This window comes from Mixophyes fleayi, chromosome 2 (genome assembly GCF_038048845.1).
Source record: "Mixophyes fleayi isolate aMixFle1 chromosome 2, aMixFle1.hap1, whole genome shotgun sequence".
Taxonomy (NCBI): domain Eukaryota; kingdom Metazoa; phylum Chordata; class Amphibia; order Anura; family Limnodynastidae; genus Mixophyes; species Mixophyes fleayi.
In genome coordinates this window covers 182,123,257-182,139,531 of record NC_134403.1, presented here as the reverse complement: position 1 = coordinate 182,139,531, position 16,275 = coordinate 182,123,257, and the positions used below count along the sequence as shown (strand labels likewise).

General features: G+C 40.3%; 7 non-coding genes across 7 annotated transcripts; all 7 read right to left on the bottom strand.

Annotated features, from left to right (window-relative positions):
* Positions 1-1,259: 1,259 nt before the first annotated feature.
* LOC142142230 (small nucleolar RNA U3) lies at positions 1,260-1,477 on the bottom strand. The gene has a single exon (XR_012689155.1). It is a non-coding gene; the product is annotated as a small nucleolar RNA U3 (small nucleolar RNA).
* Positions 1,478-3,413: 1,936 nt separating this feature from the next.
* LOC142142234 (small nucleolar RNA U3) lies at positions 3,414-3,631 on the bottom strand. The gene has a single exon (XR_012689158.1). It is a non-coding gene; the product is annotated as a small nucleolar RNA U3 (small nucleolar RNA).
* Positions 3,632-5,567: 1,936 nt separating this feature from the next.
* LOC142142237 (small nucleolar RNA U3) lies at positions 5,568-5,785 on the bottom strand. The gene has a single exon (XR_012689161.1). It is a non-coding gene; the product is annotated as a small nucleolar RNA U3 (small nucleolar RNA).
* Positions 5,786-7,719: 1,934 nt separating this feature from the next.
* LOC142142091 (small nucleolar RNA U3) lies at positions 7,720-7,937 on the bottom strand. Its single transcript, XR_012689031.1, has one exon. It is a non-coding gene; the product is annotated as a small nucleolar RNA U3 (small nucleolar RNA).
* A 1,934-nt stretch (positions 7,938-9,871) lies between these two features.
* LOC142142090 (small nucleolar RNA U3) lies at positions 9,872-10,089 on the bottom strand. Its single transcript, XR_012689030.1, has one exon. It is a non-coding gene; the product is annotated as a small nucleolar RNA U3 (small nucleolar RNA).
* Positions 10,090-12,025: 1,936 nt separating this feature from the next.
* LOC142142089 (small nucleolar RNA U3) lies at positions 12,026-12,243 on the bottom strand. Its single transcript, XR_012689029.1, has one exon. It is a non-coding gene; the product is annotated as a small nucleolar RNA U3 (small nucleolar RNA).
* Positions 12,244-14,179: 1,936 nt separating this feature from the next.
* LOC142142094 (small nucleolar RNA U3) lies at positions 14,180-14,397 on the bottom strand. The gene has a single exon (XR_012689034.1). It is a non-coding gene; the product is annotated as a small nucleolar RNA U3 (small nucleolar RNA).
* Positions 14,398-16,275: the final 1,878 nt, after the last annotated feature.

The window sequence follows — 16,275 nt, the reverse complement described above, 5'->3', positions numbered from 1 at the left end:
AGCCCTCCCCTGGGCCCTGGTAGTTAGTACCCTACCCCCCATCAGCATCCCTGGTCATATCTTGTTCCTAATGTCTTGAATTGTACCAGAAAGTATGAATGATTATGTTTTACGGTGTATTGTGCTTACAGCTTCGCTGCAACGTAATACATTTGAACGTAATGTATTGTATGTTTTCTGTACCTTTATACAAAATAAAGATACATATTCAATCAAAAATTGTAAATCAATATTTGGCAGGTGTGGGTCTCAAATTGTTTGAAATTATCCAAAAACAAATTCCGGTACAATTACAATGAAATACAGATCCGAATTAAAATAGTAAGAACTAAAAACATTCATAATGGGAAAGAAAACTATGTATGGGCTGGAAGCTTGTGAGAAGGGCCCTTTAACCTCTCATACAAGTAACGCCATCATACTCCCAACAAGCAGAGGCGCGCAAACAATGCAACATAAAATGTTTTGATAACCTAATACCAACAAATTGCTTCCCCAGTTACATTTTTTTTTTATTTTTTTTATTTCCTCTTATATATTGAAAGCCTGGGATCATGCTTTTGGGTCACTGAGCGCAAAAAATGTGTAAAAACACAAAAAAGTGCACAGGGTGCGGAACATCAAGCCCTCCTTAAAAGTGGCAGGTCCCCTTTATCTCCAACACCAAAAGGGGTCTTTTGGCCCCCCTTCACCGCAAAGCTCGGTGGTGTCCCTTTAGCCCTGGGTTTTGTCGAAGGTTTCCCCAGGGCAACTGAACTTTTGCCGCCCCCTTGAAAAGGGGAACCTCAGGCCACACCTCTACCCTAGATTGTGGTGAGGAGCTCATAGGGTCATCTGCACCCACCAATCTGTAAAATTTAAAAACAACAGTTGAGGTGACAAACCAAAGAGATGAATAAATAAGTAAGTGCAGAGCAAGTATGGCCCCAGTCTAATGGACAGGCTATTACAAAAATATGCTGTAAAAGAAATATTGGAAAAAACATGGTCCTCGTCTTACTCTATCAACAAGGTTTCCCATTCCTCAATGATTTTTAGATATCTTTGGCTCACTACAACAGAAGCACATAACCCAGGTTCTCTCAGCTGCACCAATCTCAGGCCAGATGACCAAAGTAGCTTGTCCTTATTAAGAAAACCATTTCTAATATCATAAGACAGAACTTTACAAAAACAACAGCAAAGCAAATCCAGCTATACTGAAATCTCGGCTTAAGTTCTTTCATAACATTCTCTGTTGTTGACAATTCAGAAACCCAACCACTCAACTGGTGATTTCACTCCTCTACTCTTCCACAAAGGAAAAGAGAAACAGTCATCAAAAGCAGATAGTAGCTACCATAAAGTAGCACTACAAGCTCACTTCACACTCAAGAGAAATCATTAAAACTCTTCCTCATGGTTGGTGAGTCTGTACACTTTAGAGCACATTTCCAAATGTATAAACTATAGAAATAATCCCTGAAAATATAGTCTTAACAAACTACTCTTCCATTAAGACACCAGCTGACATGGCAGCCTTTTTAATATTATAGCGATTTTTAACGTTTTTCGTGTTGAATTTCTAGTTTTATTTTTTGGATGGTGATAAAGAATACTGCATTTATATTTAGAACCAACAATGTTCTCAACTGAATTTAATGAATATTTTGTTCTACTTTTGAGCACTCATTTGCTTATTTGTCATGGTGAAGTCGGAAGGGGATTTAGCTACTATCTTACAGACATGAAGTGCAGGGAGCCTATGCGGTCCTTCTATAGATGGCCACATGGCATACTACTCACAGTGGTCGCATAATCTATTCAGCTGTAGTACAATATTCTATGAATGAATGATGTGGCCGCCTATGCACAGACTACATATGGTGTCTACCATGGCAGCCCCCCACACACACACACTGGGTAAACACAAAACAAAAACAGAAAAGTTAAAATAAAACTTGAAGAAGCAAAAAAAATATAAAAAAGTTGGTGATCTGCAGTGCAGCCCGGGCAGGGGCAGGCTGGGTTCGGGGGCCGGGAGGCATCTCCCCCATGGGTCGGTCCCATAGAGGGCTACTTTGGGCTGGGTCACTGGGCCACCTGCATTTTTTTCCTTTAAAAGGTTCCTAATTGGCTGCTGAATCGAGTCTTGTCCCCTGAGCTAAAATTTGCCAGCCCTCCCCTGGGCCCTGGTAGTTAGTACCCTACCCCCCATCAGCATCCCTGGTCATATCTTGTTCCTAATGTCTTGAATTGTACCAGAAAGTATGAATGATTATGTTTTACGGTGTATTGTGCTTACAGCTTCGCTGCAACGTAATACATTTGAACGTAATGTATTGTATGTTTTCTGTACCTTTATACAAAATAAAGATACATATTCAATCAAAAATTGTAAATCAATATTTGGCAGGTGTGGGTCTCAAATTGTTTGAAATTATCCAAAAACAAATTCCGGTACAATTACAATGAAAAACAGATCCGAATTAAAATAGTAAGAACTAAAAACATTCATAATGGGAAAGAAAACTATGTATGGGCTGGAAGCTTGTGAGAAGGGCCCTTTAACCTCTCATACAAGTAACGCCATCATACTCCCAACAAGCAGAGGCACGCAAACAATGCAACATAAAATGTTTTGATAACCTAATACCAACAAATTGCTTCCCCAGTTACATTTTTTTTTATTTTTTTTATTTCCTCTTATATATTGAAAGCCTGGGATCATGCTTTTGGGTCACTGAGCGCAAAAAATGTGTAAAAACACAAAAAAGTGCACAGGGTGCGGAACATCAAGCCCTCCTTAAAAGTGGCAGGTCCCCTTTATCTCCAACACCAAAAGGGGTCTTTTGGCCCCCCTTCACCGCAAAGCTCGGTGGTGTCCCTTTAGCCCTGGGTTTTGTCGAAGGTTTCCCCAGGGCAACTGAACTTTTGCCGCCCCCTTGAAAAGGGGAACCTCAGGCCACACCTCTACCCTAGATTGTGGTGAGGAGCTCATAGGGTCATCTGCACCCACCAATCTGTAAAATTTAAAAACAACAGTTGAGGTGACAAACCAAAGAGATGAATAAATAAGTAAGTGCAGAGCAAGTATGGCCCCAGTCTAATGGACAGGCTATTACAAAAATATGCTGTAAAAGAAATATTGGAAAAAACATGGTCCTCGTCTTACTCTATCAACAAGGTTTCCCATTCCTCAATGATTTTTAGATATCTTTGGCTCACTACAACAGAAGCACATAACCCAGGTTCTCTCAGCTGCACCAATCTCAGGCCAGATGACCAAAGTAGCTTGTCCTTATTAAGAAAACCATTTCTAATATCATAAGACAGAACTTTACAAAAACAACAGCAAAGCAAATCCAGCTATACTGAAATCTCATCTTAAGTTCTTTCATAACATTCTCTGTTGTTGACAATTCAGAAACCCAACCACTCAACTGGTGATTTCACTCCTCTACTCTTCCACAAAGGAAAAGAGAAACAGTCATCAAAAGCAGATAGTAGCTACCATAAAGTAGCACTACAAGCTCACTTCACACTCAAGAGAAATCATTAAAACTCTTCCTCATGGTTGGTGAGTCTGTATACTTTAGAGCACATTTCCAAATGTATAAACTATAGAAATAATCCCTGAAAATATAGTCTTAACAAACTACTCTTCCATTAAGACACCAGCTGACATGGCAGCCTTTTTAATATTATAGCGATTTTTAACGTTTTTCGTGTTGAATTTCTAGTTTTATTTTTTGGATGGTGATAAAGAATACTGCATTTATATTTAGAACCAACAATGTTCTCAACTGAATTTAATGAATATTTTGTTCTACTTTTGAGCACTCATTTGCTTATTTGTCATGGTGAAGTCGGAAGGGGATTTAGCTACTATCTTACAGACATGAAGTGCAGGGAGCCTATGCGGTCCTTCCATAGATGGCCACATGGCATACTACTCACAGTGGTCACATAATCTATTCAGCTGTAGTACAATATTCTATGAATGAATGATGTGGCCGCCTATGCACAGACTACATATGGTGTCTACCATGGCAGCCCCCCACACACACACACTGGGTAAACACAAAACAAAAACAGAAAAGTTAAAATAAAACTTGAAGAAGCAAAAAAAATATAAAAAAGTTGGTGATCTGCAGTGCAGCCCGGGCAGGGGCAGGCTGGGTTCGGGGGCCGGGAGGCATCTCCCCCTTGGGTCGGTCCCATAGAGGGCTACTTTGGGCTGGGTCACTGGGCCACCTGCATTTTTTTCCTTTAAAAGGTTCCTAATTGGCTGCTGAATCGAGTCTTGTCCCCTGAGCTAAAATTTGCCAGCCCTCCCCTGGGCCCTGGTAGTTAGTACCCTACCCCCCATCAGCATCCCTGGTCATATCTTGTTCCTAATGTCTTGAATTGTACCAGAAAGTATGAATGATTATGTTTTACGGTGTATTGTGCTTACAGCTTCGCTGCAACGTAATACATTTGAACGTAATGTATTGTATGTTTTCTGTACCTTTATACAAAATAAAGATACATATTCAATCAAAAATTGTAAATCAATATTTGGCAGGTGTGGGTCTCAAATTGTTTGAAATTATCCAAAAACAAATTCCGGTACAATTACAATGAAATACAGATCCGAATTAAAATAGTAAGAACTAAAAACATTCATAATGGGAAAGAAAACTATGTATGGGCTGGAAGCTTGTGAGAAGGGCCCTTTAACCTCTCATACAAGTAACGCCATCATACTCCCAACAAGCAGAGGCGCGCAAACAATGCAACATAAAATGTTTTTATAACCTAATACCAACAAATTGCTTCCCCAGTTACATTTTTTTTTTTTTTTTTTATTTCCTCTTATATATTGAAAGCCTGGGATCATGCTTTTGGGTCACTGAGCGCAAAAAATGTGTAAAAACACAAAAAAGTGCACAGGGTGCGGAACATCAAGCCCTACTTAAAAGTGGCAGGTCCCCTTTATCTCCAACACCAAAAGGGGTCTTTTGGCCCCCCTTCACCGCAAAGCTCGGTGGTGTCCCTTTAGCCCTGGGTTTTGTCGAAGGTTTCCCCAGGGCAACTGAACTTTTGCCGCCCCCTTGAAAAGGGGAACCTCAGGCCACACCTCTACCCTAGATTGTGGTGAGGAGCTCATAGGGTCATCTGCACCCACCAATCTGTAAAATTTAAAAACAACAGTTGAGGTGACAAACCAAAGAGATGAATAAATAAGTAAGTGCAGAGCAAGTATGGCCCCAGTCTAATGGACAGGCTATTACAAAAATATGCTGTAAAAGAAATATTGGAAAAAACATGGTCCTCGTCTTACTCTATCAACAAGGTTTCCCATTCCTCAATGATTTTTAGATATCTTTGGCTCACTACAACAGAAGCACATAACCCAGGTTCTCTCAGCTGCACCAATCTCAGGCCAGATGACCAAAGTAGCTTGTCCTTATTAAGAAAACCATTTCTAATATCATAAGACAGAACTTTACAAAAACAACAGCAAAGCAAATCCAGCTATACTGAAATCTCGGCTTAAGTTCTTTCATAACATTCTCTGTTGTTGACAATTCAGAAACCCAACCACTCAACTGGTGATTTCACTCCTCTACTCTTCCACAAAGGAAAAGAGAAACAGTCATCAAAAGCAGATAGTAGCTACCATAAAGCAGCACTACAAGCTCACTTCACACTCAAGAGAAATCATTAAAACTCTTCCTCATGGTTGGTGAGTCTGTATACTTTAGAGCACATTTCCAAATGTATAAACTATAGAAATAATCCCTGAAAATATAGTCTTAACAAACTACTCTTCCATTAAGACACCAGCTGACATGGCAGCCTTTTTAATATTATAGCGATTTTTAACGTTTTTCGTGTTGAATTTCTAGTTTTATTTTTTGGATGGTGATAAAGAATACTGCATTTATATTTAGAACCAACAATGTTCTCAACTGAATTTAATGAATATTTTGTTCTACTTTTGAGCACTCATTTGCTTATTTGTCATGGTGAAGTCGGAAGGGGATTTAGCTACTATCTTACAGACATGAAGTGCAGGGAGCCTATGCGGTCCTTCCATAGATGGCCACATGGCATACTACTCACAGTGGTCACATAATCTATTCAGCTGTAGTACAATATTCTATGAATGAATGATGTGGCCGCCTATGCACAGACTACATATGGTGTCTACCATGGCAGCCCCCCACACACACACACTGGGTAAACACAAAACAAAAACAGAAAAGTTAAAATAAAACTTGAAGAAGCAAAAAAAATATAAAAAAGTTGGTGATCTGCAGTGCAGCCCGGGCAGGGGCAGGCTGGGTTCGGGGGCCGGGAGGCATCTCCCCCTTGGGTCGGTCCCATAGAGGGCTACTTTGGGCTGGGTCACTGGGCCACCTGCATTTTTTTCCTTTAAAAGGTTCCTAATTGGCTGCTGAATCGAGTCTTGTCCCCTGAGCTAAAATTTGCCAGCCCTCCCCTGGGCCCTGGTAGTTAGTACCCTACCCCCCATCAGCATCCCTGGTCATATCTTGTTCCTAATGTCTTGAATTGTACCAGAAAGTATGAATGATTATGTTTTACGGTGTATTGTGCTTACAGCTTCGCTGCAACGTAATACATTTGAACGTAATGTATTGTATGTTTTCTGTACCTTTATACAAAATAAAGATACATATTCAATCAAAAATTGTAAATCAATATTTGGCAGGTGTGGGTCTCAAATTGTTTGAAATTATCCAAAAACAAATTCCGGTACAATTACAATGAAATACAGATCCGAATTAAAATAGTAAGAACTAAAAACATTCATAATGGGAAAGAAAACTATGTATGGGCTGGAAGCTTGTGAGAAGGGCCCTTTAACCTCTCATACAAGTAACGCCATCATACTCCCAACAAGCAGAGGCGCGCAAACAATGCAACATAAAATGTTTTGATAACCTAATACCAACAAATTGCTTCCCCAGTTACATTTTTTTTTTTTTTTTATTTCCTCTTATATATTGAAAGCCTGGGATCATGCTTTTGGGTCACTGAGCGCAAAAAATGTGTAAAAACACAAAAAAGTGCACAGGGTGCGGAACATCAAGCCCTCCTTAAAAGTGGCAGGTCCCCTTTATCTCCAACACCAAAAGGGGTCTTTTGGCCCCCCTTCACCGGAAAGCTCGGTGGTGTCCCTTTAGCCCTGGGTTTTGTCGAAGGTTTCCCCAGGGCAACTGAACTTTTGCCGCCCCCTTGAAAAGGGGAACCTCAGGCCACACCTCTACCCTAGATTGTGGTGAGGAGCTCATAGGGTCATCTGCACCCACCAATCTGTAAAATTTAAAAACAACAGTTGAGGTGACAAACCAAAGAGATGAATAAATAAGTAAGTGCAGAGCAAGTATGGCCCCAGTCTAATGGACAGGCTATTACAAAAATATGCTGTAAAAGAAATATTGGAAAAAACATGGTCCTCGTCTTACTCTATCAACAAGGTTTCCCATTCCTCAATGATTTTTAGATATCTTTGGCTCACTACAACAGAAGCACATAACCCAGGTTCTCTCAGCTGCACCAATCTCAGGCCAGATGACCAAAGTAGCTTGTCCTTATTAAGAAAACCATTTCTAATATCATAAGACAGAACTTTACAAAAACAACAGCAAAGCAAATCCAGCTATACTGAAATCTCAGCTTAAGTTCTTTCATAACATTCTCTGTCGTTGACAATTCAGAAACCCAACCACTCAGCTGGTGATTTCACTCCTCTACTCTTCCACAAAGGAAAAGAGAAACAGTCATCAAAAGCAGATAGTAGCTACCATAAAGCAGCACTACAAGCTCACTTCACACTCAAGAGAAATCATTTAAACTCTTCCTCATGGTTGGTGAGTCTGTACACTTTAGAGCACATTTCCAAATGTATAAACTATAGAAATGATCCCTGAAAGTATAGTCTTAACAAACTACTCTTCCATTAAGACACCAGCTGACATGGCAGCCTTTTTAATATTATAGCGATTTTTAACGTTTTTCGTGTTGAATTTCTAGTTTTATTTTTTGGATGGTGATAAAGAATACTGCATTTATATTTAGAACCAACAATGTTCTCAACTGAATTTAATGAATATTTTGTTCTACTTTTGAGCACTCATTTGCTTATTTGTCATGGTGAAGTCGGAAGGGGATTTAGCTACTATCTTACAGACATGAAGTGCAGGGAGCCTATGCGGTCCTTCTATAGATGGCCACATGGCATACTACTCACAGTGGTCGCATAATCTATTCAGCTGTAGTACAATATTCTATGAATGAATGATGTGGCCGCCTATGCACAGACTACATATGGTGTCTACCATGGCAGCCCCCCACACACACACACTGGGTAAACACAAAACAAAAACAGAAAAGTTAAAATAAAACTTGAAGAAGCAAAAAAAATATAAAAAAGTTGGTGATCTGCAGTGCAGCCCGGGCAGGGGCAGGCTGGGTTCGGGGGCCGGGAGGCATCTCCCCCTTGGGTTGGTCCCATAGAGGGCTACTTTGGGCTGGGTCACTGGGCCACCTGCATTTTTTTCCTTTAAAAGGTTCCTAATTGGCTGCTGAATCGAGTCTTGTCCCCTGAGCTAAAATTTGCCAGCCCTCCCCTGGGCCCTGGTAGTTAGTACCCTACCCCCCATCAGCATCCCTGGTCATATCTTGTTCCTAATGTCTTGAATTGTACCAGAAAGTATGAATGATTATGTTTTACGGTGTATTGTGCTTACAGCTTCGCTGCAACGTAATACATTTGAACGTAATGTATTGTATGTTTTCTGTACCTTTATACAAAATAAAGATACATATTCAATCAAAAATTGTAAATCAATATTTGGCAGGTGTGGGTCTCAAATTGTTTGAAATTATCCAAAAACAAATTCCGGTACAATTACAATGAAATACAGATCCGAATTAAAATAGTAAGAACTAAAAACATTCATAATGGGAAAGAAAACTATGTATGGGCTGGAAGCTTGTGAGAAGGGCCCTTTAACCTCTCATACAAGTAACGCCATCATACTCCCAACAAGCAGAGGCGCGCAAACAATGCAACATAAAATGTTTTGATAACCTAATACCAACAAATTGCTTCCCCAGTTACATTTTTTTTTTTTTTTTATTTCCTCTTATATATTGAAAGCCTGGGATCATGCTTTTGGGTCACTGAGCGCAAAAAATGTGTAAAAACACAAAAAAGTGCACAGGGTGCGGAACATCAAGCCCTCCTTAAAAGTGGCAGGTCCCCTTTATCTCCAACACCAAAAGGGGTCTTTTGGCCCCCCTTCACCGGAAAGCTCGGTGGTGTCCCTTTAGCCCTGGGTTTTGTCGAAGGTTTCCCCAGGGCAACTGAACTTTTGCCGCCCCCTTGAAAAGGGGAACCTCAGGCCACACCTCTACCCTAGATTGTGGTGAGGAGCTCATAGGGTCATCTGCACCCACCAATCTGTAAAATTTAAAAACAACAGTTGAGGTGACAAACCAAAGAGATGAATAAATAAGTAAGTGCAGAGCAAGTATGGCCCCAGTCTAATGGACAGGCTATTACAAAAATATGCTGTAAAAGAAATATTGGAAAAAACATGGTCCTCGTCTTACTCTATCAACAAGGTTTCCCATTCCTCAATGATTTTTAGATATCTTTGGCTCACTACAACAGAAGCACATAACCCAGGTTCTCTCAGCTGCACCAATCTCAGGCCAGATGACCAAAGTAGCTTGTCCTTATTAAGAAAACCATTTCTAATATCATAAGACAGAACTTTACAAAAACAACAGCAAAGCAAATCCAGCTATACTGAAATCTCAGCTTAAGTTCTTTCATAACATTCTCTGTCGTTGACAATTCAGAAACCCAACCACTCAGCTGGTGATTTCACTCCTCTACTCTTCCACAAAGGAAAAGAGAAACAGTCATCAAAAGCAGATAGTAGCTACCATAAAGCAGCACTACAAGCTCACTTCACACTCAAGAGAAATCATTTAAACTCTTCCTCATGGTTGGTGAGTCTGTACACTTTAGAGCACATTTCCAAATGTATAAACTATAGAAATGATCCCTGAAAGTATAGTCTTAACAAACTACTCTTCCATTAAGACACCAGCTGACATGGCAGCCTTTTTAATATTATAGCGATTTTTAACGTTTTTCGTGTTGAATTTCTAGTTTTATTTTTTGGATGGTGATAAAGAATACTGCATTTATATTTAGAACCAACAATGTTCTCAACTGAATTTAATGAATATTTTGTTCTACTTTTGAGCACTCATTTGCTTATTTGTCATGGTGAAGTCGGAAGGGGATTTAGCTACTATCTTACAGACATGAAGTGCAGGGAGCCTATGCGGTCCTTCTATAGATGGCCACATGGCATACTACTCACAGTGGTCGCATAATCTATTCAGCTGTAGTACAATATTCTATGAATGAATGATGTGGCCGCCTATGCACAGACTACATATGGTGTCTACCATGGCAGCCCCCCACACACACACACTGGGTAAACACAAAACAAAAACAGAAAAGTTAAAATAAAACTTGAAGAAGCAAAAAAAATATAAAAAAGTTGGTGATCTGCAGTGCAGCCCGGGCAGGGGCAGGCTGGGTTCGGGGGCCGGGAGGCATCTCCCCCTTGGGTTGGTCCCATAGAGGGCTACTTTGGGCTGGGTCACTGGGCCACCTGCATTTTTTTCCTTTAAAAGGTTCCTAATTGGCTGCTGAATCGAGTCTTGTCCCCTGAGCTAAAATTTGCCAGCCCTCCCCTGGGCCCTGGTAGTTAGTACCCTACCCCCCATCAGCATCCCTGGTCATATCTTGTTCCTAATGTCTTGAATTGTACCAGAAAGTATGAATGATTATGTTTTACGGTGTATTGTGCTTACAGCTTCGCTGCAACGTAATACATTTGAACGTAATGTATTGTATGTTTTCTGTACCTTTATACAAAATAAAGATACATATTCAATCAAAAATTGTAAATCAATATTTGGCAGGTGTGGGTCTCAAATTGTTTGAAATTATCCAAAAACAAATTCCGGTACAATTACAATGAAATACAGATCCGAATTAAAATAGTAAGAACTAAAAACATTCATAATGGGAAAGAAAACTATGTATGGGCTGGAAGCTTGTGAGAAGGGCCCTTTAACCTCTCATACAAGTAACGCCATCATACTCCCAACAAGCAGAGGCGCGCAAACAATGCAACATAAAATGTTTTGATAACCTAATACCAACAAATTGCTTCCCCAGTTACATTTTTTTTTTTTTTTTTTATTTCCTCTTATATATTGAAAGCCTGGGATCATGCTTTTGGGTCACTGAGCGCAAAAAATGTGTAAAAACACAAAAAAGTGCACAGGGTGCGGAACATCAAGCCCTCCTTAAAAGTGGCAGGTCCCCTTTATCTCCAACACCAAAAGGGGTCTTTTGGCCCCCCTTCACCGCAAAGCTCGGTGGTGTCCCATTAGCCCTGGGTTTTGTCGAAGGTTTCCCCAGGGCAACTGAACTTTTGCCGCCCCCTTAAAAAGGGGAACCTCAGGCCACACCTCTACCCTAGATTGTGGTGAGGAGCTCATAGGGTCATCTGCACCCACCAATCTGTAAAATTTAAAAACAACAGTTGAGGTGACAAACCAAAGAGATGAATAAATAAGTAAGTGCAGAGCAAGTATGGCCCCAGTCTAATGGACAGGCTATTACAAAAATATGCTGTAAAAGAAATATTGGAAAAAACATGGTCCTCGTCTTACTCTATCAACAAGGTTTCCCATTCCTCAATGATTTTTAGATATCTTTGGCTCACTACAACAGAAGCACATAACCCAGGTTCTCTCAGCTGCACCAATCTCAGGCCAGATGACCAAAGTAGCTTGTCCTTATTAAGAAAACCATTTCTAATATCATAAGACAGAACTTTACAAAAACAACAGCAAAGCAAATCCAGCTATACTGAAATCTCAGCTTAAGTTCTTTCATAACATTCTCTGTCGTTGACAATTCAGAAACCCAACCACTCAGCTGGTGATTTCACTCCTCTACTCTTCCACAAAGGAAAAGAGAAACAGTCATCAAAAGCAGATAGTAGCTACCATAAAGCAGCACTACAAGCTCACTTCACACTCAAGAGAAATCATTTAAACTCTTCCTCATGGTTGGTGAGTCTGTACACTTTAGAGCACATTTCCAAATGTATAAACTATAGAAATGATCCCTGAAAGTATAGTCTTAACAAACTACTCTTCCATTAAGACACCAGCTGACATGGCAGCCTTTTTAATATTATAGCGATTTTTAACGTTTTTCGTGTTGAATTTCTAGTTTTATTTTTTGGATGGTGATAAAGAATACTGCATTTATATTTAGAACCAACAATGTTCTCAACTGAATTTAATGAATATTTTGTTCTACTTTTGAGCACTCATTTGCTTATTTGTCATGGTGAAGTCGGAAGGGGATTTAGCTACTATCTTACAGACATGAAGTGCAGGGAGCCTATGCGGTCCTTCTATAGATGGCCACATGGCATACTACTCACAGTGGTCGCATAATCTATTCAGCTGTAGTACAATATTCTATGAATGAATGATGTGGCCGCCTATGCACAGACTACATATGGTGTCTACCATGGCAGCCCCCCACACACACACACTGGGTAAACACAAAACAAAAACAGAAAAGTTAAAATAAAACTTGAAGAAGCAAAAAAAATATAAAAAAGTTGGTGATCTGCAGTGCAGCCCGGGCAGGGGCAGGCTGGGTTCGGGGGCCGGGAGGCATCTCCCCCTTGGGTTGGTCCCATAGAGGGCTACTTTGGGCTGGGTCACTGGGCCACCTGCATTTTTTTCCTTTAAAAGGTTCCTAATTGGCTGCTGAATCGAGTCTTGTCCCCTGAGCTAAAATTTGCCAGCCCTCCCCTGGGCCCTGGTAGTTAGTACCCTACCCCCCATCAGCATCCCTGGTCATATCTTGTTCCTAATGTCTTGAATTGTACCAGAAAGTATGAATGATTATGTTTTACGGTGTATTGTGCTTACAGCTTCGCTGCAACGTAATACATTTGAACGTAATGTATTGTATGTTTTCTGTACCTTTATACAAAATAAAGATACATATTCAATCAAAAATTGTAAATCAATATTTGGCAGGTGTGGGTCTCAAATTGTTTGAAATTATCCAAAAACAAATTCCGGTACAATTACAATGAAATACAGATCCGAATTAAAATAGTAAGAACTAAAAACATTCATAATGGGAAAGAAAACTATGTATGGGCTGGAAGCTTGTGAGAAGGGCCCTTTAACCTCTCATACAAGTAACGCCATCATACTCCCAACAAGCAGAGGCGCGCAAACAATGCAACATAAAATGTTTTGATAACCTAATACCAACAAATTGCTTCCCCAGTTACATTTTTTTTTTTTTTTTTTATTTCCTCTTATATATTGAAAGCCTGGGATCATGCTTTTGGGTCACTGAGCGCAAAAAATGTGTAAAAACACAAAAAAGTGCACAGGGTGCGGAACATCAAGCCCTCCTTAAAAGTGGCAGGTCCCCTTTATCTCCAACACCAAAAGGGGTCTTTTGGCCCCCCTTCACCGCAAAGCTCGGTGGTGTCCCATTAGCCCTGGGTTTTGTCGAAGGTTTCCCCAGGGCAACTGAACTTTTGCCGCCCCCTTAAAAAGGGGAACCTCAGGCCACACCTCTACCCTAGATTGTGGTGAGGAGCTCATAGGGTCATCTGCACCCACCAATCTGTAAAATTTAAAAACAACAGTTGAGGTGACAAACCAAAGAGATGAATAAATAAGTAAGTGCAGAGCAAGTATGGCCCCAGTCTAATGGACAGGCTATTACAAAAATATGCTGTAAAAGAAATATTGGAAAAAACATGGTCCTCGTCTTACTCTATCAACAAGGTTTCCCATTCCTCAATGATTTTTAGATATCTTTGGCTCACTACAACAGAAGCACATAACCCAGGTTCTCTCAGCTGCACCAATCTCAGGCCAGATGACCAAAGTAGCTTGTCCTTATTAAGAAAACCATTTCTAATATCATAAGACAGAACTTTACAAAAACAACAGCAAAGCAAATCCAGCTATACTGAAATCTCGGCTTATGTTCTTTCATAACATTCTCTGTTGTTGACAATTCAGAAACCCAACCACTCAGCTGGTGATTTCACTCCTCTACTCTTCCACAAAGGAAAAGAGAAACAGTCATCAAAAGCAGATAGTAGCTACCATAAAGCAGCACTACAAGCTCACTTCACACTCAAGAGAAATCATTTAAACTCTTCCTCATGGTTGGTGAGTCTGTACACTTTAGAGCACATTTCAAAATGTATAAACTATAGAAATGATCCCTGAAAGTATAGTCTTAACAAACTACTCTTCCATTAAGACACCAGCTGACATGGCAGCCTTTTTAATATTATAGCGATTTTTAACGTTTTTCGTGTTGAATTTCTAGTTTTATTTTTTGGATGGTGATAAAGAATACTGCATTTATATTTAGAACCAACAATGTTCTCAACTGAATTTAATGAATATTTTGTTCTACTTTTGAGCACTCATTTGCTTATTTGTCATGGTGAAGTCGGAAGGGGATTTAGCTACTATCTTACAGACATGAAGTGCAGGGAGCCTATGCGGTCCTTCTATAGATGGCCACATGGCATACTACTCACAGTGGTCGCATAATCTATTCAGCTGTAGTACAATATTCTATGAATGAATGATGTGGCCGCCTATGCACAGACTACATATGGTGTCTACCATGGCAGCCCCCCACACACACACACTGGGTAAACACAAAACAAAAACAGAAAAGTTAAAATAAAACTTGAAGAAGCAAAAAAAATATAAAAAAGTTGGTGATCTGCAGTGCAGCCCGGGCAGGGGCAGGCTGGGTTCGGGGGCCGGGAGGCATCTCCCCCTTGGGTCGGTCCCATAGAGGGCTACTTTGGGCTGGGTCACTGGGCCACCTGCATTTTTTTCCTTTAAAAGGTTCCTAATTGGCTGCTGAATCGAGTCTTGTCCCCTGAGCTAAAATTTGCCAGCCCTCCCCTGGGCCCTGGTAGTTAGTACCCTACCCCCCATCAGCATCCCTGGTCATATCTTGTTCCTAATGTCTTGAATTGTACCAGAAAGTATGAATGATTATGTTTTACGGTGTATTGTGCTTACAGCTTCGCTGCAACGTAATACATTTGAACGTAATGTATTGTATGTTTTCTGTACCTTTATACAAAATAAAGATACATATTCAATCAAAAATTGTAAATCAATATTTGGCAGGTGTGGGTCTCAAATTGTTTGAAATTATCCAAAAACAAATTCCGGTACAATTACAATGAAATACAGATCCGAATTAAAATAGTAAGAACTAAAAACATTCATAATGGGAAAGAAAACTATGTATGGGCTGGAAGCTTGTGAGAAGGGCCCTTTAACCTCTCATACAAGTAACGCCATCATACTCCCAACAAGCAGAGGCGCGCAAACAATGCAACATAAAATGTTTTGATAACCTAATACCAACAAATTGCTTCCCCAGTTACATTTTTTTTTATTTTTTTTATTTCCTCTTATATATTGAAAGCCTGGGATCATGCTTTTGGGTCACTGAGCGCAAAAAATGTGTAAAAACACAAAAAAGTGCACAGGGTGCGGAACATCAAGCCCTCCTTAAAAGTGGCAGGTCCCCTTTATCTCCAACACCAAAAGGGGTCTTTTGGCCCCCCTTCACCGCAAAGCTCGGTGGTGTCCCATTAGCCCTGGGTTTTGTCGAAGGTTTCCCCAGGGCAACTGAACTTTTGCCGCCCCCTTAAAAAGGGGAACCTCAGGCCACACCTCTACCCTAGATTGTGGTGAGGAGCTCATAGGGTCATCTGCACCCACCAATCTGTAAAATTTAAAAACAACAGTTGAGGTGACAAACCAAAGAGATGAATAAATAAGTAAGTGCAGAGCAAGTATGGCCCCAGTCTAATGGACAGGCTATTACAAAAATATGCTGTAAAAGAAATATTGGAAAAAACATGGTCCTCGTCTTACTCTATCAACAAGGTTTCCCATTCCTCAATGATTTTTAGATATCTTTGGCTCACTACAACAGAAGCACATAACCTAGGTTCTCTCAGCTGCACCAATCTCAGGCCAGATGACCAAAGTAGCTTGTCCTTATTAAGAAAACCATTTCTAATATCATAAGACAGAACTTTACAAAAACAACAGCAAAGCAAATCCAGCTATACT